General features: G+C 41.3%; 1 long non-coding RNA gene across 1 annotated transcript; it reads right to left on the bottom strand.

The window, feature by feature from the left end:
• Positions 1–23215: 23215 nt before the first annotated feature.
• Positions 23216–26354, bottom strand: LOC149985095 (uncharacterized). Its single transcript, XR_016490381.1, has 2 exons — positions 26082–26354; positions 23216–24098 (listed from the first exon to the last, which is right to left on the bottom strand). It is a non-coding gene; the product is annotated as an uncharacterized LOC149985095 (long non-coding RNA).
• Positions 26355–27190: the final 836 nt, after the last annotated feature.

The raw sequence follows: 27190 nt of genomic DNA, 5'->3' as shown, positions 1-27190 counted from the left end.
CTGAAGCATGCATTAGAGCAAGTGATCACGCTCTCCATAGCCGATGTGTCCAAGACCTTTAAACAGGTCAACATTCACAAAGCTGCGGGGCCAGACGGATTACCAAGATGTGTTCTCAAAGCATACGTGTACCAACTGGCAAGTGTTTTTACTGACATTTTCAACCTCTTCCTGACCGAGTCTGTAATTCCTACATGTTTCAAACAGACCAACATAGTCCCTGTGCCCAAGAAAGTGAAGGTAACCAGCCTAAATGATTAACGCCCCATAGTCCTCATGTTGGTAGCCATGAAGTGCTTTGAAAGGCTGGCCTTGGCTCACATCAACACCGTTATGCCTGAAACTCTAGACGCACTCCAATTCACATACCGCCCCAACATATCCACAGATGATACAATCGCACACCTTACACTGACCTTTCCCACTTGGACAAAACACTTATGTGAGAATGCTGTTCATTAACACAGCTCAGCGTTCAACAGCATAGTGCCCACAAAACTCATCACTAAACTGAGGATTCTGGGACTCAACACCACCTCCTTCAACTGGATCCTAGACTTTCTGACGGGCTGCCCCCAGGTGGTAAGTGTAGGCAACAACACATCTGGCACACTTATCCTCAACACTGGGGCCCCTCAGGGGTGTGTGCTTAGTCCCCTCCTGTACTCCCTGTTTACCCACGACTACGTGGCCAAGCACGACTCCCAACACCATCATTAAGTTGGCAAATGTCACAACAACATTGAGACAGCCTATAGGGGGAAGGTCAGAGACCTGGCACTGTGGTGCCAGGACAACAAAGGAGCTGATTGTGGACTATATGGCCGAACAGGTTGAGAGTTTCAAGTTGCTTGGTGTCCACATCAACGAACTATCATGGTCCAAACACACCAAGACAGTTGTGAAGATGGGACAACAACACCTTTTCCCCCTCATGAGATTGAAAAGATTTGGCATGGGACCCCAGATCCTCAAAACGTTCTACAGCTGTACCATCGATAGCATGCTTACCGATTGCATCACCGCCTGGTATGGCAACTACTCTGCATCTGACGTTAAGGTGCCACAGAGGGTAATGCGTACAGCCCAGTACATCACTGGGGCCAAGCTTCCTGACATCCAGAACCTATATACTAGGCAGTGTCAGAGGAATGCCCATAAAACTCCAGTCACCCAACTCATAGACTGTTCTCTCTACTGCCGCACGGCAAGCGGTACCGGAGCACCAAGTCTAGGTCCAAAAGACTCCTTAGCAGCTTCCACCCCCAAGCCATATGACTGCTGAACAATTAATAAAATGGCCTCCCGGACTATTTATATTGACTCCCCCCGTTGTTTTTACAGTGCTGCTACTCGCTGTTAATTATCTATGCATAGTCACTTTAGAAATTACCACGACTAACCTGAACCCCCCCGCACATTGACTCGGTACCGGTACCCCCTGTATATAGCCTCATTATTGTTATGTAATTTTCTTGTTAATTTTAGATTTTTATTACATTTTTTACTTTAGTTTATTTACAAAATATTTTCTTAACTCTTATTTCTGAAACTGCATTGTTGGTTAAGGGCTTGTAAGTAAGCATTTCACAGCAATATCTACACCTGTTGTATTCGGCGCATGAGACAAACACAATTTGATTTGATATGATTTAATGTAACATTTCCCCAGCCATGTGTTAACATAACGAAAATGAGTTGGGTAATATATGTTGGATGAAATACAGTATAAGTGTGTGCATTATAAAGTCTGGGCTCCAATTCCCAGATTAGTTGTTGAAATTAAATTAAATTAGCTGTAATTGACTGGGCTTGTGATGATTAAAGAATCAAATAATGGAAGAACACTGAGTAACTTCTCGGAAAATTTAAATAAATGGGGAGCTCCATTGTGCCCATTGAAATAAATGGGGAACACCAATGCGCCGATGCATTCTCATTAGTAGGGGGGGACGCCATCTCACAACCCATGTTCAGCTAAAATTCACAGTAGACATTGGCGCATTTTTGAAGAACTGTAATATAACATAATCAAGTTATATTGCATCTATCAGAATAATTGCGAAGCAGATCTGATTTAATTAAAATATTGAAAAAGCATGTAGAGAGAGGGCCAAGTCATGCGTAAATGAGTCTCTGTGTGTCTCTGGGTTGCAACGGTTCAGTTACTTTGTCGTGTTAACTGTCATGGTGGAGCACATCCTTCTCGAGCTAATGGAGGATGCTTATGGAGGTTTTTGAAAAAGAAGATGCTGCTTTTTGGCTTTTTAATCGTCCTCTAGACTCGCGATGGAAAAAAAAAACATGAAATGTAATGTCTCGTGACATTATGACTTCGGGGTTGACTGTGTGTCAGTGGACACTAATGAATTGGCACTGTCAGTGGTGTGAACTATGGACCCGTGGGAGGATGTGCTTAGTGGCATTGCTGAAGCCATTCACTGAGTCGGGCCAAGTGAAGTGGTAAGATGGAATAAGTGAAGAAGAAGAAAAAAAGAATAATGGGGAGTACAACACCTTATTCTTGGCCATTTTATAGATCAGTGATTTGATCAGTTAGCTCTAGCAGATATGCCCATGGCCCAATATCTCTGTCTTGTCACAGATGCCTATAGACCGTGATGAGTAAACTTTATATAATTTGGCTTGCCACCAAGAAGCATGTTCTCTCACCCTTCCTCTCTCTCCTGTTTTCTCTTCTCTCTCTACTGTTCTCTTCTCTTACTCGCTCTCCTTACCCTCTTTCTCCCTCTCTCTCTTATTCCCCGTTGTACCCATCTCTCTTCGGCTACCTGAGGGCAGAGCAACACTAAGCAACAGACCATTAGACTAGGCGTGTCCCACAATAACTCAATCCTCCTGATTCCTGCTTACAAGCAAAAACTCAAACAGGAAGTACCAGTGATGTGCTCAATACTGAAGTGGTCAGATGATGCAAATGCTAATGTACAGGACTGTTTCGCTAGCACAGACTGGAATATGTTCCAGGATTCGTCCGATAACATTGAGGAGTTTACCACATACAGTGCATCCGGAAAGTATTATGACCCTTTGACTTTTTCCACATTTTCTTACGTTATAACCTTATTCTAAAATGAATTAAATAAATTTTTTCAATCATCAATCTACACACAATACCCCATAATGACACAACAAAAACTGATTTTTAGACATGTTTGCAAATGTGTGAAAGTATTCAGACCTTTTACTCAGTACTTTGTTGAAACACCTTTGGCAGCGGTTACAGCTTATAGTCTTCTTGGCAATTATTTTTTTCCCATGATGTCAAGCAATGTTTGAAGGTAGGCCTTGAAATACATCCACAGGCAGACCTCCAATTGACTCAAATTATGTCAATTAGCCTATCAGAAGCTTCTAAAGCCATGATATCATTTTCTGGAATTTTCCAGGTTTTCCAGCTGTTTAAAGGTACAGTCAACTTAGTATACGTAAACTTCTGACCCACTGGAATTGTGATACAGTGAATTATAAGTTAAATAATCTGTCTGTAAACAGTTGCTTGAAAAATTACTTGTGTCATACACAAAGTAGATATCCTAACCAACTTTCCAAAACTATAATTTGTTAACAAGAAGTTTGTGGAGTGGTTGTTAAACGAGTTTCAATGACTCCAACCTTAGTGTATGTAAACTTCCGACTTCAACTGTATGTAAAATTTAAGTTTTTAATTTTTAATACATTTGCAAACATTTCTAAAAAACGGTTTTGCTTTGCCATGATGGGGTATTGGGTATAGATTGATGAAAACATATAAATATTTAAAACCTTTTTAGAATTAGGCTGAAACTTAACAAAATGTGGAAAAAGTCAAGGGGTCTGAATACTTTCCAACTGCAGTCTTCCTCAATTTCCTTGTACTCCTGCACACTACTGGTACCCGTTTGTGTAGCGAAGTTATCATTACTCAATGTGTATTTGTTCTTCGTGTTATCTTCATATTACTTTTTTATTTTTCTCTCTGCGGTGTTAGGAAGGACCCATAAACATTTTACTGTTGTTTATGAAGCATGTAACAAATTCAATTTAATTTGATTTGACAAACGTTCATTTAAAATAGCTAACTTGTCAGGGAGACTGGTAGATGGATGAATTAATGACATACTGAAGGAAAAAATAAGGAATGAACAGAGACACTCCAGAGAGGGGAGATAAAGCAGCGGGATAGAGAAAGTGTCCTCTTAGGAAAGTGGCTGGATAGTTCTTAATGGTGAGTAAGAGGGCTTCTGGGTGGCTCTATCTAGAGAATTGCCAACCTTGAAACTAGGCCACAAACGCTACTGTTTAATGTAAGCACAGTACATTGGATGGGTGTTGACCAAAACTGTAAGGCATTCACTCAGTTGTCAATGAGAATAATGTTAAAGAATGCTAAATGTGTTATGCAATGTTATTTTTGATGGTCTATAGTTAGAAAAAAGGCCAGATAAAAATTTGTCAGTAAACTTTCGAAATGTCAACAAGACAACCGATTTCCGATTATTATTTCTTATTAATTTTTTATGCCTTTTATTTAATTAGGCAAGTCAGTTAAGAACACATTCTTATTTTCAATGACTGCCTAGGAACTGTGGGTTAACTGCCTTGTTCAGGGGCAGAATGACAGATTTTCACCTTGTCAGCTTGGGGGTTTCAATCTTGCAACCGCACAGTTAACTAGTCCAACGCTCTAACCACTGCACTCCACAAGTAGCCTGCCTGTTACGATATTTTTGACTAAGTAAAATTAATGATGTTAGAAATGTCGGTGTAAAAGTTTATGTGCAAATATTGATATAATAACCATCATATGTCACGCCTGCTCCCGGTCCCCTCCCTGGTGCTCGAGGGCGCCAGATTGCCCATCATTACGCACACCTGTCACCTTTGTTACACGCATCAGTGCTTCATTGGAATCACCTGTACTCCTTCAAGCTTTGATTGCTTTCCCTATATCTGCCTGTTTCTGTTTTTTCCCCATGTCAGCATTAATGATGTGTTTTCATGTCCAGACGCTGTCCTGTCTTGTTTCATGTCTGTTTATTAATTAAATGTTCACTCCCTGTACTTGCTTCTCGTCTCCAAGCGTCTGTCCTTACAATATCAAAGTAAACTTGGAATCACGAGATTTGTAAGGTGGTCCTCCCACTGCAATTAGGCTACAGATTAAATAAGTTGTGGTGAAAGTGCACGTGATTATCTTGATGCATCTTTCCAATAAATATTAGGGGTCTTGATGGTGACATGATGATCTTCTGGTGACATGATGATCGGCTGCCATTAATCAAATAAATGTTTTTTTGCTCTTTTGTCCATAATAATCTCATCATGCAGGTAGCCTACCCGCAACTGTGTCTACGAGCTGTTGGCTAGAGAGCACGTGCCAACACCAGAGTGGGCACATTTGCTTTGCAACAAATCTGTCAGTAGAGTTGGAAATGCGATGAAAACCCATTCAAGTTGTATTTTTTATTCATTACATTTAAAGTTAACTTATCTGCACTACATCATCACGCACAGTCTTTTATCCACAACAATTGATGGAGGCACACCTCTGGTAGGAAAATGCACATTGTTTTTATGCAGATTTTTAGAATGTTTGAATGTCATCAATTGGATAGAAACCTAGCTATAAACACCATTTTCTCCTCTGAAAACTTTCCCTAGAAAGTTTGGAGTGAATGGGTGGGTGGGGCAGTTGTTGGTTCAGGTGAGCGCTGTGCAAGCATCTCAGGATAGAGGTTACTCTCTGCATTACATCCCAGTCACACAATGCAAGCGGGGCTCCACCATATGAATTCCATTTTCATTACCCTCCTGTAATAAATGCGGTGTGAATCCTCAGAGGCCGTGGCAGGCAAAAAATAAATCTGATACATGAATAAACGATGTCCCACTGGAGGGTGAGCTCCTCCTTTGTGAGCGAAGGTTGACTCCTCCAAGATAGGACACATCAGCCGGAAACGGAACAGAAACAGAAATAGAAACCCGAAAGGCGCTCCGCTGACATTGCAGACTTTCTGTATGGTAGCCTATCCCCCCACCCAACCAATCCGTGAAGCTGTATAAAATAATAATACATGTTCTATGCAGTGTGACTGCAAGCCTTCCTAGCTATCAAATTCCCCCAGGGGTCAGCACTTTTATAATTCCAACAACATAGGGGATCTTAGACACAGAATCGTTCTGTCATCGCTCGCCCGCTCTCTGCGTCTTTTCAACTCTGCCAGTCAGCCACATTCACTGCTTTGTGTTTGTTTTCTCTTACATGCCTCATGACTTACTAGAAATTACATATTTGCTTTAAATAGGTTGAAATAGAATGAGTGATTCATTTTCACTCTATTCCCAATGTAACAGTGATCTATCAATGACTGTGCTTCATTCCGCATCAAGTAAACCTGGGTAATTATATAAAAGTAGAGGTAGAGAAATACTTTTTTCTACTGTCCTGCAGTGATCTAACAATGATGGTACTTCACTCGACAACAGGTAAACTTGAGTAACTCCCCCACAGAATACAACTACCATCCAATACATAGTAGATAATATGCACCGAGGTCTCTGGAGGTAAACATTTTATTTACAAATTGGCAGAAGCCACCGGTGTGTCCTCAAAGAGGACTATTAGATACACCATTGAACTCTCCCTCCTCTCCATCCTCCGCAGCAGATGGGGTGGTGGTCTGATCTGTGGAGGCAATTTTGTGCATGACTGCCATGCCACGTCCTAGTGTGACATCTCATGCTGGTATCCGGGCTGTACCCTGACCTTCAGACACCACTGATGTGCAGCTGTCTGGCTGGGGAAGCACACACACTCTGAGGGGTGGGAATGAAGAATAAAAAAAAGTTTTTGGTTAGCGACATTTGTGTTAGCACCATTGGCTAGTAATTGATAAAAATGTGCTTTGAAGTGTTAGTGGTCTGTTATCTGGCTGGGAAGCACTCACTATTAGGCACAAGAATACAAACAGGTTTGTGTTCGTGACTTTTGTGTCAGCACCATTTTGTGTTAACACCATTGGGAGATGCACTATGTAGTGATTATCCGAAGGGTGATAATTGATACAAACGAGCGTTGTTGTGCTGAGAATTGTTTTTTTCATCGTTGAGGATTGGAGTGCTATTGTTCCCTGACTTTCACCTGAACAAGTGAGAGGGATTGAGAGGAAATATGAATACCAAAGAGGTGGATTGTATGAACTATTGCTACTTATATATATTTTTTTCATTTAACCTTTATTTAACTAGGCAAGTCCATTTTTTCTTATCATTTACAATGACAGCCTAGGAACAGTGGGTTAACTGCCTTGTTCAGGGACAGAACGACACATTTTTTACTTGTCAGCTCGGGGATTCGATCTAGCAACCTTTCAGTTACTGGCCCAATTCTCTAACCACTATGGTACCTGCCGCCCCTCTTATAAGTGTTTCGCAATGTAAAATCTCTAATCTGGACATTTGAAACCTTTTCTGTTTTTTTAATCTAGTCATTTGCAATTATCAAGTGATTAAACAGATTACTTTACACATCCAAACAAATGTTTTTGTGTATATGAAAAACCAGGGTCATAAACTGTCCTTGTTCAAAAATAGAACGTAATTCTGTGAAATTACTGGGAAAGTATAAGCAGCAATCACTGCCTATACTTTCCCAGAATTACATTCTATTTCTGTTGACGCCAATAATGAGTGTTGCAGATTGCTACATGTTCTCTCCTCCTCGTTTTCTCTTCAACTCTTTCCATTCTTTGACATATGGGAAACACCTGTGATACATACGTATAGGACACGTATGTATCACTTTTTACCGTAGGTATAAATAGGTATGGCTTACCATAGTCTATACATATTGTCATGACATTTCAAAACATAGTAACCTATGCCCTAGTGCACATTTCCATCTTGACTTTCTGGGAATTGTGATTACAGGCTAAGACTAACACTTCAGCTTCTTCACTGGTATTGTGCAGCCTGTCATACAGGCACATAAGCAGGCGCAGGCACATACACGTGCACACACACACACACACACAGCCCCCCACGTTCCACACAAACACTTGCTATCTATTGGGGCAGAGTGGGAGGGCACATAACACCCAAAGAGACACTTTCTCCGTGGGGAGAGAGATCCTCTCATTACTAGTGGGATTAACAGTCAGCCCCATCCTGTCCAGGGGGAGCCCAAAACAAATGAGAGAATAATTGAAAGAAGCGCTTGGCTTCCTGTGTTGCAACGACATACAGACCGAGGGAGGCTGTGTGGTGTTTGTACAACAAATGGGCGAAGACAAACACCATGGCAGCAAATTTTCACTCATTCATACATGTTCTGAACAACAGCCCTGTAAATTTTTTTGGGGTTGTTGTATATATTGTGTTGAGGTTGATATTTGTTTGGAAATGTCCAAGTGTGATGATCACTATACTGTGTAACCTAGAATATACAGTTCCAAACAAATAAAAGGAAACACATTTTCTTTGTTGAATTGGCTGCAGTAATATTCAGCAGTTTTATTGTAACATGATGCATCTTAGACCAGGGATATTCAAAACTTACTCCGAATACTGCTGATTTTCTACCTGATAATTAATTGCACACACCTGGTGTCAAATCAAAATCAAATTGGATTAGTCACATGCGCCAAATACAACAGGTAGATCTTACAGTGAAATGCTTACTTACCTAAACAACAATACAGTTTAAAAAATGTACATATAAGAATAAGACGGAAAAGTAACAAGTAATTAAAGAGCAGCAGTAAAATAACAATAGCGAGACTATATACAGGGGGGTACCGGTACAATCTGGGGGGGCACCGGTTTGTTGAGGTAATATGTACATGTAGGTAGAGTTATTAAAGTGACTATGCATAAATGATAACAACAGAGAGTAGCAGCTGTATAAAAGAGGTGAGAGGGGGGGTGGGGGCCAATGCAAATAGTCTGGGTAGCCATTTGATTAGGTGTTCAGGAGTCATGGCTTGGGGGTAGAAGCTGTTTAGAAGCGTCTTGTTTAGAAGCGTCAATTTTTAGTTCCTTCCTCTGACACCGCCTGGTACAGAGGTCCTGGATGGCAGGAAGCTGGGACCCAGGGATGGGCCGTTCGCACTACCCTCTGTAGTGCCTTGCGGTCAGAGGCCGAGCAGTTACCATACCAGGCAGTAATGCAGGTGTAGAACATTTTGAGGATCTGAGGACCCATGCCAAATCTTTTCAGTCTCCTGAGGGGGAATAGGTTTTGTCGTGCCCTCTTCACGACTGTCTTGGTGCGCTTGGATCATGTTAGTTTGTTGGTGATGTGGACACCAAGAAACTTGAAGCTCTTAACCTGCTCCACTGCAGCCCCGTCGATGAGATTGGGGGTGTGCTCAGGCCTCTTTTTCCCAAAGTCCACAATCATAGGTGTTGTCCTGGCACCACACGGCCAGGTCTCTGACTTCCTCCCTATAGGCTGTCTTGTCATTGTCGGTGTTGTGTCATCGGCAAACTTGATGGTGTTGGAGTTGTGCCTGGCCATGCAGTCATGAGTGAACAGGGAGTAAAGGGGGTCGGGGGGGGGGGGGGGACTGAACACACACCCCTGAAGGGCCCCTGTGTTGTGCATCAGCATGGCAGATGTGTTGTTACCTACCCTTACCACCTGGGGGCGGCCCGTCAGGAAGTCCAGGATGCAGTTGTAGAAGGAGGTGTTTAGTCCCAGGGTCCTTTGCTTACTGATGAGCTTTGATGGTATTATGGTGTTGAACGCTGAGCTGTAGTCAATGAATAGCATTCTCACATCGGTGTTCCTTTTGTCCAGGTGGGAAAGGGCAGTGTGGAGTGCGATTGCATAATCTTTGGATCTGTTGGCGCGGTATACATATTGGAGTGGGTCTATAGTTTCTGGGATAACGGTGTTGATATGTGCCATGATCAGCCTTTCAAAGCATTTCATGGCTACAGACGGGAGTGCTACGGGTCGGTAGTCATTTTGTTCTTGGGCACAGGCACTATGGTGGTCTGCTTAAAACATGTTGGTCTTACAGACACGGACAGGGAGAGGTTGAAAATGTCAGTGAAGACACTTGCCAATTGTTCCTCGCAAGCTCCCAGTACACATCCTGGGGGTCCTAGACTATCGACAATCCATGCTATAACAACTCTCTAAATCACCATAACCTTCCAAAAACCGATAACAAACCTATTGTACATTTTCTCAAAGGAAAGTATTTTGTGGCAGCCCAATTTAGCTCTCAGAGCCTGGATGTGGATGGTTGGAGGGTATAGGAGGCAGTGTTGCTGTACTATCCTGTCTCTGATATGGAGGTGCATGCGTGTGCGCGTGTGTGTGTGTGGAGGCAATGCTGCAATACCATCCTGTATCAGACAGTGAGGTGTATGTGTGTATAAAGCCCCGGCCGGCAGACTAACTCATTACGGAGATGACAGCCTGTTTCGTTTCACTACATAGTAGCTCTCCCTGACAGTCTTTCAGCCCAGAGCCTGGAGCCAAACAAACAGAGGCGGTAACAATGCCAGATATCTCAGGATCTCTACTCGCTCTCTGAGATGTTTGAGGACCAACAGCTTTGATGTTTGGTCAGTGAAGATTCATGGTAACAGTATGAGTCTTATAGTTTAAGCATGTGCATTGTATTGGGTACATCCTTTGGGTTTTTTCATGTGGAAAGTGTACATTTCCCTGACCTTCATGTTACCGATATTGCTGATTTATACAACAACATAGAGACTGAGTAACAGACTGATTCTCACCAATATATGCTCTCGACACAGTGCACTACTCAAGAGTGCCATATTCTCAATTATCTTTTCTAGCGCAGGGGTTCCACTAGCGGAACACCTCGACAACATTCCTCTGAAAAGGCAGTGCGTGAAATTCAAAAATATATTTTTTAAATATGTAACTTTCACACATTAACCTCTCTGGGATATGTGGGACGGTAGCGTCCCACTTGGCCAAAAGCCAGAGAAAATGCAGAGCGCCAAATTCAAATAAATTCCAAGAAAAATCTGACTTTCATGAAATCACACATGTAAGATACCAAATTAAAGCTACAGGTGTTGTGACTCCAGCAAACATGTCAGATTTCAAAAAGGCTTTTCAGCGAAAGCAAATTATGCTATTATCTGAGGATAGCACCTCCGTAAACAAAAGAGAGAACCTATTTCAACCCTTAGAAATCATGCTTTACCTTTGACGAGCTTCTTCTGTTGGCACTCCAATATGTTCCATAAACATCACAAATGATTAATTCCATCCAAATATATCCAAAATGTGTGTTTTATCCAGAAAAACACCGGTTCCAACTTGCAGACAAAATATCTCAAAAGTTATCTGTAAACTTTGCCAAAACATTTCAAACTACTTTTGTAGTTGTAATACAACTTTAGGTATTTTTTAAAGTAAATAATTGATAAAATCGAAGACGGGATGATCTGTGTTCAATACAGGAAGAAAACAAACGGACACTAGCTTTCTGGTCGTGACCCTCATTTTGAACAGGGCTACTTCTTCATTACACAAAGGAAAAACCTAATTTCTAAAGACTGGTGACATCCAGTGGAAGTGGTAGGAACTGCACGCAAGTCCCTTAGAAATCTGGATTCCCAATGAAAACTCATTGAAAAGACCTCAAAAAATCTGAATGGTTTGTCCTCTGGGTTTCGCCTGCTACATAAGTTCTGTTATACTCACAGGCATGATTCAAACAGTTTTAGAAACTTCAGAGTTTTCTATCCAAATATACTAAATAATATGCAAATTCCAAATGCTGCCCCCTATCTTGGAGAAGTTAACAAGTCCAATACCCGCAAATGAAAGATAAACATCTTGTTAATCTACCCATCGTGTCCGATTTAAAAAATGCTTTACAGCTAAAGCACAACATATTATTATGTTAGATCACCGCCAAGCCGAAAAAATACACAGCCATTTTTCAAGCCAAAGATAGGACTCACAAAAAGCAGAAATATAGATAAAATGAATCACTAACCTTTGATGATCTTCATCAGATGACACTCATAGGACATCATGTTACATAATACATGTATGTTTTGTTCGATAATGTGCATATTTATATCCAAAAATCTCAGTTTACATTGGCGCCTTACGTGCAGTAATGTTTTGATTTCAAAACATCCGGTGATTTTGCAGAAATACTAATAATAAACATTGATAAAAGATACTAGTGTTATTCACAGAATTAAAGACTTCTCCTTAATGCAACCGCTGTGTCAGATTTCAAAAAAACTTTACAGAAAAAGCATAATCTGAGAACGGCGCTCAGAACCCAAAACAGCCAGAGGAATAGCCGCCATTTTGGAATCAACAAAGTTAGAAACAATACCATAAATACTCACTTTCCTTTGATGATCTTCATCAGAAGGCAGTCCCAGGAATCCCAGTTCGACAATAAATGACTGATTTGTTCCATAAAGTTCCATCATTTATGTCCAAATAGCCACTTGTCACATACACATGGTTAGCAGCTGATAATGCGAGTGTAGCGAAATGCTTGTGCTTCTTGTTCTGACAATGCAGTAGTAACCAACAAGTAATCTAACCTAACAATTCCACAACTGCTACCTTATACACACAAGTGTAAAGGGATAAAGAATATGCACATAAAGATATGAATGGATGATGGTACAGAACGGAATAGGCAAGATGCAGTAGATGGTATCGAGTACATTATATACATATGAGATGAGTAATGTAGGGTATGTAAACATTATATTAAGTGGTATTGTTTAAAGTGGCTAGTGATACATTTTTCACATCAATTTCCATTATTAAAGTGGCTGGAGTTGAGTCAGTATGTTGGCAGCAGTCACTCAATGTTAGTCGTGGCTGTTTAACAGTCTGATGGCCTTGAGATAGAAGCTGTTATTCAGTCTCTTGGTCCCTGCTTTGATGCACCTGTACTGACCTCGCCTTCTGGATGATAGCGGGGTGAACAGGCAGTGGCTCGGGTGGTTGTTGTCCTTGATGGCCTTCCTGTGACATCGGGTGGTGTAGGTGTCCTGGAGGGCAGGTAGTTTGCCCCCGGTGATGCATTGTGCAGACCTCACTACACTCTGGAGAGCCTTACGGTTGTGGGCGGAGCAGTTGCTGTACCAGGCGGTGATACTGCCCGACAGGATGCTCTCGATTGTGCATCTGTTAAGGTTTGTGAGTGCTTTTGGTGACAAGCCAAATTTCTTCAGCCTCCTGAGGTTGAAGAGGCGCTGCTGCGCCTTCTTCACAACACTATCTGTGTGGGTGGACCAATCCAGTTTGTCCGTGATGTGTACGCCAAGGAACTTAAAACTTACTACCCTCTCCTCTACTGTCCCGTCGATGTGGATAGGGGGGTGCTCCCTCTGCTGTTTCCTGAAGTCCACGATCATCTCCTTGGTTTTGGTGACGTTGAGTGTGAGGTTATTTTCCTGACACAACACTCCGAGGGCCCTCACCTCCTCCCTGTAGGCCGTCTCATCGTTGTTGGTAATCAAGCCTACCCCTGTAGTGTCGTCTGCAAACTTGATGATTGAGTTGGAGGCGTGCATGGCCACACAGTCGTGGGTGAACAGGGAGTACAGGAGAGGGCTCAGAACGCACCCTTGTGGAGCCCCAGTGTTGAGAATGAGCGGGGTGGAGATGTTGTTTCCTACTCTCACCACCTGGGGGCGGCCCATCAGGAAGTCCAGTACCCAGTTGCACAGGGCGGGGTCGAGACCCAGGTTCTCGAGCTTGATGACGAGTTTGGAGAGTACTATGGTGTTAAATGCTTGTTGTTAGCGTGTTCAGCGCAGTAATCCATCTTCATGAGGCGCGAGCATTTCATCCAGACAAAAACTCAAAGTTCCGTTACAGTCCTTTAGAAACATATCAATCGATGTATGAAATCAATCATTAGGATGTTTTAAACATAAAATATCAATAATGTTCGAACCGGAGAATTCCTTTGTCTTCAGAAAGGCACTGGAACGAGAGGTAACTCTGTTGGGAGTGCGCGTCATTACACCAAGGCTCTCTGCCAGACCACTGACTCAGAGGTCTCATGAGCCCCTCCTTTATAGTAGAATCCTAATTCAAGTTTCAAAAGACAGTTGATATCTAGTGGAAGCCCTTGGAAGTGCAACCTCATCCATATCTCAATGTGTACTCGGTAGGCCAAGCTTTGAAAAACTACAAACCTCAGATGTCCCACTTCCTGGTTGGATTTTTCTCAGGTTTTTGCCTGCCATACGAGTTCTGTTATACTCACAGACATCACTCAAACAATTAAATCCCATCTCGTTAAAACCTCTTAGGGATCGTGAACTGCTAGCGGTCCACTTACGACAACATCCGGTGAAATTGCAGAGCACCAAATTCAAAAGAAGAAAATCGTAATATTAAACATTCATGAAAATACAAGTGTCTTACATCATTCAAAAGCTTAGAATCTTGGTAATCAAACTACGTTGTCTGATTTACAATAGGCTTTACAGCAAAAGCATAGCATTCGATTGTTTGAGGACAGCGCCCCACATCCACCATAATTTTCAAACCAGCACAGCTTCACAAAAATCACAAATAGCGATAAAATAAATCACATACATTTGAAGATCTTCCTCTGTTTGCAATCCCAATGGTCCCAGCTACACAATGAATGGTCGTTTTGTTCGATAAAGTCCTCCTTTATAACCCAAAAAGTCTGTTTAGTTGGCGCCATTAATTTCAGTAATTCACTCTTTCAACATGCATACAAAGGAACCCAAAAAGTCAAATGACGTTTGTAAATAATTGTCAGGTACTGTCAGGTACTCTAATATCTAAATAAACTATAATATTTAATACGGAAGATAAATAACGAAGAGCGCGTCCTCAATCACGCGCACAAAAAGACTACTTTCCTAATGAGGCTCACCTTGGATAAACTACATTTACTTGTTCGTCTTTCAAGAAACAAGCCTGAAACCTTGTATAAAGACTTGACATCTAGTGGAAGCCCTAGGTACTGCAACTTGGGAGCAATTTTTTTGTATGGCCCATCGGCTTGCATTGAAAAGGCCTGTGACCTCCAAAAAATGCTCCTCGGGTTTTTGCCTGCCATATAAGTTCTGTTATACTCACAGACATTATTTAACAGTTTTAGAAATTTCAAATTCCACAAATTATATTCATATCCTAGCTTCTGGGCCTGAGTAACAGGCATTTTACTTATGGCATGTCAGTCAGGCGAAAATTCAGGATACTGCCCCCTAGCCTTATGTACTTCTTTGGTAGTGACTGGTGTGCACCAGGGGACGCTCTTGCAAATGCACCAAAAACACACCTGCAAGTCACCCATAATTTAAGTCCACGCTTGTAAAAAAAAACAAAAAAAACTAGAGCTGCGAGGAACTAGACAGATTTGCAACAGATTACTGGAAGATCAGCTGATTCTCCAATCGCTTATTCTCCAATTCATTCGGGAGCCCAGATTATCCGACAGGCAGAGCTGGGAGTAAAATACCACAAACGTACCGTTATACTAAATAATAACACTGTAGCTAGAATCAATCCTCAGAGTTTTTAGGAGCTCAGATTGACTTTTCTCAAATACCGCTGCTCAGCTATTGCAATAACTTATGGCTGCATTGGTTCTTACAAATTATGAGCATGAGGGTTTTCAGACATTTGTATCTAACCAGACTATAGGTGGATTGGTTCATCAAAAGAATGTATATAATGCAGTCCAAATTTGTCTAGCTAAGTATCCATGTTATGACTGCCTCAGGCGGGCATGAATCATGAATTCCTAGATTGAGCCATATCCAGGTTTCCTTCCTTTAACAGTTATTTCAGTGATGTCCAAGATGAAAGCAATCTTTCTCCTCCCCTCATCCCTCATTCTTTGACCAAACCTATTCTTCCCCCTCCCGGATATCCTGACATCTACTGTATGCTACCTCCCCAAAGCAGTTGGAACAGGTTGAGGATAAAATATTGATTCCTGAAGCCGGTAATGAAGCTATAATAGGATGAGGTAGATGAACCCAGTCCAAATTATAGGAGAGAGGGTCATATGGCGCCGAGAAAGGTGTGCCATGGCGTCTAACGTGGGGACATCAGAGCCATCGCTCTTGTTATTTTTATAAGGTCAACTCAATTATGTAGCGACCCCAGGTAATTATTCAATCCGTAAAGTTAATAAACACTGGAGGGGATGCTGCTACTGACACCTCCGAGAGGGACTTTGTCACTTGCAATTCAAATTACGGGCCTGACTCAGAGGTGCAGAGATGCTGAAAATAGAAGACAGGTAATGATCTATTTCTTAAGAGAGAGCGACGGGAGAAAAAAGGAGCTCGTCAGGGAGTTGAGAGGAAGGGGTGGATATTTAGCAACTTCTTTCTCCACATCTGTGTTCAAAAACAAAGGGAAGAACAAATGAAAGTACCTCTGGAATTACTGAGGGAGCTGGCACACTTGTTTTCTGCACTCACTGTTGAAATAGAACATTTTTTGGCAAGTAATTTATTCTAACCGTCCTCCCTTTGCCATTTCACATTCTTCCCCCAGTGATATACAGTGGCATTTTTTCAAATGACAAATACTGCACATTTATATAAAGTTGAGAGGTGGTATTTAGAACACAGTTTGATCCAACACAGGCCCTTAAGTCTTCATATAAATCCCAATGGGAAGATGGTGAATGAGGGTATCCCTGAATAAATCATACAAATGTGATGTATTGAATATGACTTCATCATCAGTGTTGTACATTTGCCATTTCTTAATAGTGAGAATATTGGGGTTGATGGTAGGCACTGTCATCCCCTCGAGTAGCCCTCTTCACCAGCATTTTTTTTAATACCAAAGGCCTAAATATTTTATTTTGCCTTGTTCAAGGGAGTGTTATGCTCTGCTCAGAATGAGAGTAATGCTACTTCCACAAGCACATACCTCCCCCCTAAGATGTAGGTCATTTTTAGGTAATACAGCTGGAAAGTGGATTGTGTCACAATACACATGAATGCGTGACACAATCTGTAAAATGTAAACACAACTGTAGATAGCAGAAGAGTGTAGAAGGGTTGCTAATTAACTGTAAACACATTTAGCTAGATAGCTAACCATCTTGGCAAACTGTGGGGTGAAGCATATTACAGTTTGTTTGCTATGTATCGCTCTATGCTAGCAAACCTAAGGCAGCCTCCAATACGGACAAGGTGTTTCCAGTTCTGTTTACCTATTGCAGTTTATGACTCCTCAACTTTCCAAGAGTATTGGTAGAATGTAAACACAACTGGAGACAGGTGCTGTCATATCAGAAGCATAACAGTAGCTAGCTAAAGTATGTAGGAGCTGTTGCTAAATAACTGCAAAAAACTTGAGCTAGATAGTTAACAAAGTTGGTCAACTGTGGGACTAACTTGCTCTGCTAGGACATGTCTACTTTCCAAACATCTCTTGCAAAAATCAGTTTCTAAGGAATGTGTGAAACAATACTTCCATGCCACACTAGTGGCTATGAAATACATTAGCCATTAGGTCATGTCTCTACCCCTTTTACTGTACTTCCTCTATGTGTGGAGCTTTTAAAGGGAAATTGCACCGCTGCTCTTTCACTGTGTGTATCCATTATAATGTTATTAACATAATATGTATCATATTTGGCTAACATTACTCACTGGACCAGTGACTCGTTCATAGAACATCAATTTGCGAATACTATTTGTATTTTTGGTGTGGTGCTCAGTGTGTGCAAACTACAAGCAAGCACAGGCTGCTGGGGTAATCAGCTACCTAACTAAGAAGTAGGTAACATAGCAAACTTAACTAGCTAGCAATTCTACATTTGTTTATCTAAACCAAAATCTATCTACAGTGGGGAGAACAAGTATTTGATACACTGCCGATTTTGCAGGTTTTCCTACTTACAAAGCATGTAGAGGTCTGTAATTGTTTTATCATAGGTACACTTCAACTGTGAGAGACGGAATCTAAAACAAAAATCTAGAAAATCACATTGTATGATTTTTAAGAAATTAATTTGCATGTTGTTGCATGACATAAGTATTTGATAACGTACCAACCAGTAAGAATTTCGGCTATCACAGACCTGTTAGTTTTTCTTTAAGAAGTCCTCCTGTTCTCCACTCATTACCTATATTAACGGCACCTGTTTGAACTCGTTACCCGTATAAAAGACACCTGTCCACACACTCAATCAAACAGACTCCAACCTCTCCACAATGGCCAAGACCAGAGAGCTGTGTAAGGACATCAGGGACAAAATTGTAGACCTGCCCAAGGCTGGAATGGGCTACAGGACAATAGGCAAGCAGCTTGGTGAGAAGGCAACAACTGTTGGCGCAATTATTAGAAAATGGAAGAAGTTCAGGATGACGGTCAATCACCCTCGGTCTGGGGGCTCCATGCGAGATCTCACCTCGTGGGCCATCAATGATCATGGGGAAGGTGACGAATCAGCCCAGAACTACACGGCAGGACCTGGTCAATGACCTGAAGAGAGCTGGGACCACAGTCTCAAAGAAAACCATTACTAACACACTACGCCGTCATGGTTTAAAATCCTGCAGCGCACGCAAGGTCCCCCTGCTCAAGCCAGCGCATGTCCTGGCCCGTCTGAAGTTTGCCATTGACCATCTGGATGATTCAGAGGAGGAATGGGAGAAGGGCATGTGGTCTGATGAGACAAAAATTGAGCTTTTTGGTCTAAACTCCACTCGCCGTGTTTGGAGGAAGAAGAAGGATGAGTACAACCCCAAGAACACCATACCAACCGTGAAGCATGGAGGTTGAAACATTATTTTTTGGGGATGCTTTTCTGCAAAGGGGATAGGACGACTGCACCATATTGAGGGGAGGATGGATGGGGCCATGTATCGCGAGATCTTGGCCAACAACCTCCTTCCCTCCGTAAGAGCAATGAAGATGGGTCGTGGCTGGCTATTCCAGCATGACAACGACCCGAAAACACACAGCCAGGGCAACTAAGGAGTGGCTCCGTAAGAAGCATCTTAAGGTCCTGGAGTGGCCTAGCCAGTCTCCAGACCTGAACCCAATAGAAAATCTTTGGAGGGAGCTGAAAGTCTGTATTGCCCAGCGACAGCCCTGAAACCTGAAAGATCTGGAGAAGGTCTGTATGGAGGAGTGGACCAAAATCCCTGCTGCCGTGTGTACAAACCTGGTCAAGAACTACAGGAAACGTATGATCTCTGTAATTGCAAACAAAGGTTTCTGTACCAAATATTAAGTTCTACTTTTCTGATGTATCAAATACTTATGTCATGCAATAAAATGCAAATGAATTACTTAAAAATCATACAATGTGATTCTCTCTCACAATTGAAGTGTACCTATGATAAAAATGACAGACCTCTACATGCTTTGTAAGTAGGAAACACTGCCGATTTTGCAGGTTATCAAATAATCTCCCCACTGTAGCTAGCTTTCATAACATGCTGGCTAGACATTCCAAAGCAAAACAATGTAATTAGCCAGCTGCTATCTGGCGATGTGATTTGTAACTTTGCAAGCTAAATTTAGGTTATGTTAGCTACAGACTACCGGACCATTTCTAACTGTTAGCTAGCTAACTAATTACCACAGAGGCTAACGTGACTGGCCTATGTGTTGTATTTACAGAGTCTGATCCTATCAACATTTGCTGTGGCATCAACATCAACCTCAGCAACTAGTGTAAGTCAACTTTGCTACATTTTTCAATGACTCCATGATGAGCAAATACATATACTCGAATAGGCATAAACATGGTCATAGTTGGTGTGTTTATAAGTGGGGTTCATCTTCTACTGTAGTTCTCTGTTTTATGGAGGCTTAGTTGATTGCAAATCTTGAAGTCCAAGATACATTTTTATTACGTATTAAATCTTTTTGTATTATTATTTTTTTATATATTTTTTTACTTATCTATTTTTTACTTGACACATTTCTCGTAGCTTCTTCAGTCATTGTTGGTTAAGGGCTTGTATTTCACTGTAAGGACACCTGTTGTATTCGCTGCATGTGACAAATAAAATTAGATTTTATTTGATTTATTAGTAAGTAGGGTATGGTGTGGATGATTGACTTGTGTCTGTTGAGGGTGGGTATTATTTGTGTGTGAAGGTTAGTCAGCATGATCTATTGAAAGGAGGGCTATGGTACCTTGTTTGAGTGTGTATTGATGGGGACAAAGTAGTAAAATGTTGGGGAATCACTGATTAGTGTATGTACGACAGACAAATTCTGCTGCTAATGATGACCTTGACACCAGCTTCAGTAGTACAGATCCTGAGTAGCAGCAGTGTAAAAATGTATGTGGGGGGGGGGGGTCATTGCAAAAAGTCCAGGTAGCCATTTGATTAGCTTTTCAGGAGTCTTATGGCTTGGGGGTAGAAGCTGTTAAGAAGCATTTTGAACCTAGACTTGGGGCTCTGGTGCCGCTTGGCGTGCGGTAGCAGAGAACAGTCTAGGGTGGCTGGAGTCTTTGGCAATTTTTAGGGCCTTCCTCTGACACCGCCTGGTATAGAGGTCCTGGGCGGCAGGAAGCTTGGCCCCAGTGATGTACTGGGCCGTATGCACTGTAGTGCCTTGCGGTCGGAGGTCGAGCAATTGCCATACCAGGCAGTGATGCAACAAGTCAGGATGCTCTTGATGGTGCAGTTGTAGAACTATTTGAGGATCTGAGGACCATTAACAAATATTTTCAGTCTCCTGAGGGGGAAAAGGTGTTGTCGTGGGTTTTGTCGCGCACTCTTCACAACTATCTTGATGTCATTAGATCATGATAGTTTGTTGGTGATGTGGACACCAAGGAACTTGAAGCTCTCAACCTTGTCCACTACAGCCCCGTTGATGAGAATGGGGGTGTGCTCTGCCCTCCTTTTCCTATAGTCCATGATCATCTCCTTTGTCTTGATCACGTTGAGGGAGAGGTTGTTATCCTGGCACCACACTGTGTACAAGTGTACTGACAAGTGACTAAATGATTCCATCTGCATCAGAAACCATTAGTATCAACTTCAACTTCTGGATCAATTCATTGTGATATTCATGAAATGCATTTGGAAGTATTTAGCTACAATCTTACTGCTAAAACACGTGATGCAGGAAGTTGGTGTATCATTTTTATTTGTTATATAACAATATGCTAGCCTGCAAATAGGTAGACAGGCCTTGTGTTCATACATCTGTTGTTTGTCATGTAGACTGATTGGGGTGTATCTTGGGTTTAAAAATACATTTGTACTTTTGTCTCGGGGTTCTCAGTGATTCGTCGACCAGCCATCATTAACGTAGAGCACTCAATCGATTAACTTTATGTGTGTGATCTATTGACTTGCTAACCCTTATTAAACCCTTTCACATGTACCATCAAACGGGTGTGATCATTCTACAGTGGTCCCTGAAGCGTACGATCACGCCCGTGTGATTAGAACGCTTATTTAGAACGGCCAGTTTTGAATGACGCAACAATCAGCAATTAAAAAAAAAAAAAAAAAAAAAAAAGAATGTAAGCAGTTTATTTTCGGGTGCAATGTTCACATATTAACAGAAGTATCTATAGCATAACACAATCATCCAAACCTGAAAAATGTAGGCTACATTTGTCGTAGCTCTAACTGAGGAAAGATTGACGCAACACAAGCGTATTTCTATAACTCTCGGCTGACAAACTACAATATGAATTAACCTGTTGAGTGTAGGGGGCAGTATCTTGATGTTTGGATGAAAAGCGTACCCAAATGAAACTGCCTATTTATCAGGTCCAGAATATGCATATAATTGTCAGATTATGATAGAAAACACTCTAAAGTTTCCAAAACTGTCAAAATATTGTCTGTGAGTATAATAGAACTGATATTGCAGGTAAAAACCCGGCAGTTCTGTTTTTCCTGAAAGCTCTCTGTTCCATTGCCTGCCTTCACTCCATTTAAAGGGATATCAACCAGATTCCTTTTCCTATGGTTTCCACATGTTGTGAAGTCTTTAGACATAGTTTCAGGCTTTTATTTTGAAAAATGAGCAAGAAAGATCATCGCGTCATTGGATGGCTGGGTGCCAGCAGCGTTTTGCATGCGCAACAGCTTGGAGCAGACATTTTCTCTCTCTCTCCTATTGAAGAAGCTACAGTCCGGTTGAAATATTATTGATTATATATTGTCAAAACAACCTGAGGATTGATTATAAAAAAACGTTTGACATGTTTCTACGAACTTTACGGATCCCATTTGGAATTTTTGTCTGCCTGGTCGTGACCGCTCAAGCGTGTAGATTTCTGAACATAACGCGCCAACCAAATGGTAGTATTTTGGATATAAAAATAATCTTTATGGAACAAAAGGAACATTTATTGTGTAACTGGGAGTCTCGTGAGTGCAAACATCTGAAGATCATCAAAGGTAAGCGATTCATTTTATTGCTTTTCTGACTTTTGTGACCAATCTACTTGGCTGTTAGCTGTTTGTAATGTTTTGCCTACTGAGTGAGATGTCCTTACATAAACGCTTGGTACGCTTTCGCCGAAAATCTTTTTTGAAATCTGACACGCCAGGTGGATTAACAACTAGCTAAGCTGTGTTTTGCTATATTGCACTTGTGATTTCATGAAAATTTAATATTTTTAGTCATTTAATTTTAATTTGGCGCTCTGCAATTCAGCGGATGTTGACAAATGATCCCGCTAACGGGATGGGTGCATCAAGAAGTTAACTTATAGCAATTACTATTTATGATTGATCGCATCACGGGTGAGCTCACCATTGATCAAAATAATTTAGTAAAACACTAGAAATCGAAAGTAATCCGGCGATTAGTTTCAACGTGCTGCCATGCTTTTTTTCCTCACAGAAAGCAAAGATAATAAGAGAAGACAAGATGAGTTTGGTCTGTTTATAGTATGCATTTTGAAGGGGTGTGTCGTCTATCCTTGTTCACATCCCACCATTCACTTCCTGAAGTTCTCAAAAAAGGAGTGAACCCTTACTCACCTCATTTTGTTATAGCATATTTGATCAGACAGACGATTGCGTGAAACCCAGAATACATTGTATGTCAACAAACATGGCTCCACACACATAGCTGGAATTAGCTTAGCTCATCACAATCAGTACAACCTTCAAAAAAGTATTTTACACACATAATATGTGCCCATTACAATCGATGCAAGAATCGGAATGCATGATTTATCACCGTTACCAGAAAACATATCAATAATTACCAGACAAAACATTTTCTGATATTGATTTATTGATACAAAGGGCGCGTGCTGGCAGTCAATCACATAACCTCTCCCACTCTGAGACATTCAGTGTTGTTTATGTGTGTAGCAAGTAAGCTAAACTGTAGCTTTAGCAACGTCTTTCAAAAAGGAGACATCCAGAATTTCCGCGTTTGTGAGTTATTTAAAAAAAATTCTGACAATGAATCTGAGTATGAAAGTCAGGAATTAGATTCTGCCAGTGACAGTGAGGAGCTGCCCCCTAGCCACTGAGAACCCTGAATCTGAAGACCCCTTGTCCACTGACAAAGTCCCAGTTCCCTTTAAAGATGCTGGTGGTGATGGAGGCAGACCGACAGTGGATGAAGTACAGGAGTTCTGTGGTAGCTGGAAGGCTGACAGCCATTTCAACCCTCCTGGCCCTGCTGTTTGCTTTGATGAGTCCCAGTCTGGAGTGCAATGCCCCTTACCATTTCCACCTGTGGCAGAGTGCTTCAAGTTGTTTCTGACAGAGGAGCTGGTGGAAGACATAGCAGAGACCAATTGCTATGCCTTGGAGCTACAGGAGAAACAGAGCCAGGAGTGGGGGGAACAACCACAATTAGTGAAATGTATACCTTCCTGGTGACAGTCCTCATGGGGATAGTGAAGAAGAACTCCCTAAGAGAATACTGAAGCACAGATCCTATGTTTGCAACTCCCTTCATTGCCACCCTCTTTTCCCAAGACCGTTTCCTTGTTCTGCTGCAATGACTGCATTTCATCAACAATGCTACTGCCATACAAAATAAGAAATATCAACAGCTGGCAGTAAAGTGACATGACAAACGAGACATCCATGTCCTCTCCGCTGTCCATACAGCAACCATGTCGGCCACAGGGTAGATGGACCACCTGAGGGGAGAGAGAAAAATCAAACCAGACTGTGTCCCTGACTATAACCTCAAATGGGGGCAGTGGATAAGGCAGACATGATAAACAGCTTTGTGGAATGCACTAAAGAAATGACCAAGTGGTACAAGAAAATATATTTTCCAGGGTAGTTTCAAATTACAACAAGCCAATACTTCTGACACAATTAGCATTGTTTTCCAGAGCTACAGTCGTGGCCAAAAGTTTTGAGAATGACACAAATATTAATTTCCACAAAGTTTGCTACATCAGTGTCTATAGATATTTTTGTTAGATGTTACTATGGAATACTGAAGTATAATTACAAACATTTGACAAGTGTCAAAGGCTTTTATTGACAATTGCATGAAGTTGATGCAAAGAGTCAATATTTGCAGTGTTGACCATTCTTTTTCAAGACCTCTGCAATCCGCCCTGGCATGCTGTCAATTAACTTCTGGGCCACATCCTGACTAATGGCAGCCCATTCTTGCATAATCAATGCTTTGCAATTAATTGCAATTCATCTGATCACTCTTAATAACATTCTGGAGTATGTGCAAATTTCCATCATACAAACTGAGGCAGCAGAATTTGTGAAAATTAACATTTGTGTCCTTCTCAAAACTTTTGGCCACGACTGTAATAGAAGAATGTAGCAAGCTTCATAAGCACGATTGAATATAACACCATAAAGGTAATGAAATGAGTAAAGTTACCTCGCATGTCCGCGGTTATGAGGAATATACACAGTGAGCTACAGTAGAAACTATTTCAAACGTAATAAAGCACTTACTTTGATAGAAACTCACACATTTCCAAAGTTATTATTGGTAACGAAAACAACTATGACTGTGATGCAGGCAACAGACGGTAAATGTGAACATGTGTGTGCAGGATGGAAGATGAGCAAATGCCTGCAGACTTGAACTGCACGAAGTGTTTGGGGAATTTTGTCCGGGTCAGAAATGTCAAAATCATTAATTGGTCCGCAAAAGTAAAAATGACTACTTTTATGCGAATGAATGAGGCGGACCACACCTCAATTCAAACTTGTTAGAAAATAATTTGAAATTGACAAGTTGAAAACAGACTATAAATAGAAACAGGCTGCGTGCCTTGGTTTGAGGGCAGCGTGGATTAAATGTACTGTTGTGTAACAATCTGGAATGGAGAGAACGTTCTAACGTCACGTGCATAAAAAAAACTCACGCTGGGGCGACCGGGCGCATGAAAGGGTTAATAAGTGAATAAAGATTTAGTTTAAGTATAACTCTGAATTGTGTGATAAGTTTGACTCTCCTCATTTGATAGTAAAGAAATTAACCTCCAAAGTATGCATGAACAATAAAGGCAATGTATGACATATATACATTAGAAGAAAAATATACTACGCTTATAATAAATACTACAGTTCTACGAAGGGAAAACTGTTTGGGGGGGGGGGGGGGTGCTGTGAGGTGTTCAAAGTCACTTTCATACAAGGGGAGATTGTTGTTATGGACCTTTCTAATCTCCTGTTGAATTGCTCAAATGGCCCCAACAACACATGCAGGCAAGAGGATTTGGTGTCCTGTGCCTAGCTTCTCCCCACAAGATCTGTAGGTCACCAAGCGTTATTGTGTGTAAGAGCGCTATTGCGTGTAACACACACGTGAGACACACGTCATTCCTTTAATTTTCATCATCGTCATCAAAACATTTTATTTAATTTTGCTCCTAGTCCTAATAATGAGATGCACTGTGGCTAGCTAGCTATCTATAACATTTGGCTAAAATACATTTGGGGTATAGCAACAAAGCTAGCTAGCTCAACTTGTAGTGGTACTAGCATGCCCCGTCATTGTCGAATCGATGACACAATTATACTGTACTAAACAACACTGCCTCGTGTGAAAAGAGAGCTTAGCTATATTGCTAGCTAACTACCGACAGTGTAACCATTTACTCGTTTGTCATATGTTTGCATGTAAAAGAATATCAAACCCTGTTTCGTTGTCCAGTTCTTCTTGGAAAGAGGAATCATCAGAAGCAGCCATTGTAATTATTTTGCTAGCCATCTCAGATAGACAGTGCATGGTAACTCCCCGTGAACCTGTAGAAACTAGTACCACTCCCATTTTAAAAAGGCTGCATTCAAGGGTTGGAACAAGGAAGTAGGGCTCTCGTCAAGCTGTGGTCTTTAAATAGCCAAGGGAAATGGGTCAACCTCTGCTCTAATGAACAAGGACAACAATATATACTTGCTGCTAGCGTGATCGTACAATCGGAAAAACATAAAGGTCACAATAATTACTACAAAACACCATACATTTTTAGATCAGACAGCAGGCTCATTCAACAAATGACGTCATTGGCTGAACTCTCCCTGCGTGAAAATCCCCAAAATACCGCTATGGTGCATAATTATGTTTGAAACACCCCCATCACTCATAATTATGTAGGGAGATTGGAAAAACACCCCAAAATAGTGTCTAATGGTGAAGTTTCCTTTTAAAAAAATTATTGCTTCAATTGTCACACCAGGTGACTTAGTGTTCGACTAAGGAGTCCTTGGAAGGATGCTTATACGATAGTGTACCTAAAGTGAAATACTTAGGGAGTAAATGGGCCGATGAAAGTTTATGAACCGTCTCCATGGTTGCATCCCTACAATACATACCCATAACAGACTTTGGAACCCCCCTGTAAAGAAATGACTCCATAAGATACATTAAGGTACATGGAGTGGGAGCCTCTGGAAGCCTTGATGGTCACTTTAAGGCATGCTAATTAAACAGTAATGGCAAGATAAACCAGTGAGCAGCAAACCGTGATGAGTGTAGGATGAAGCGTCAGTCATTTGCGAAACAGATGTTAATGACATGAAGCAACATAACTTTTTTGTTGTCCCACAGTGAAATATGTCATGGTACGATGGAGACAATCAGATGTGTTCATGTTGTGGCTTACGTCAATTGTGGCTTCTTTCCAATCCCCCATATATTTTTGGGTAAATATATACAAACATATACAGTACCAGTCAAAAGTTTGGACACATCTACTAATTCAAAGTGTTTTCTTTATTTTCTACATTGACATCAAAACTATGAAAT

Source organism: Oncorhynchus mykiss, chromosome 2 (genome assembly GCF_057628025.1).
Source record: "Oncorhynchus mykiss isolate SJ-2025 chromosome 2, ASM5762802v1, whole genome shotgun sequence".
Classification (NCBI taxonomy): Eukaryota; Metazoa; Chordata; class Actinopteri; order Salmoniformes; family Salmonidae; genus Oncorhynchus; species Oncorhynchus mykiss.
The sequence above is the reverse complement of the archived record's forward strand: the minus strand, read 5'-3'. Positions and strand labels throughout refer to the sequence as shown.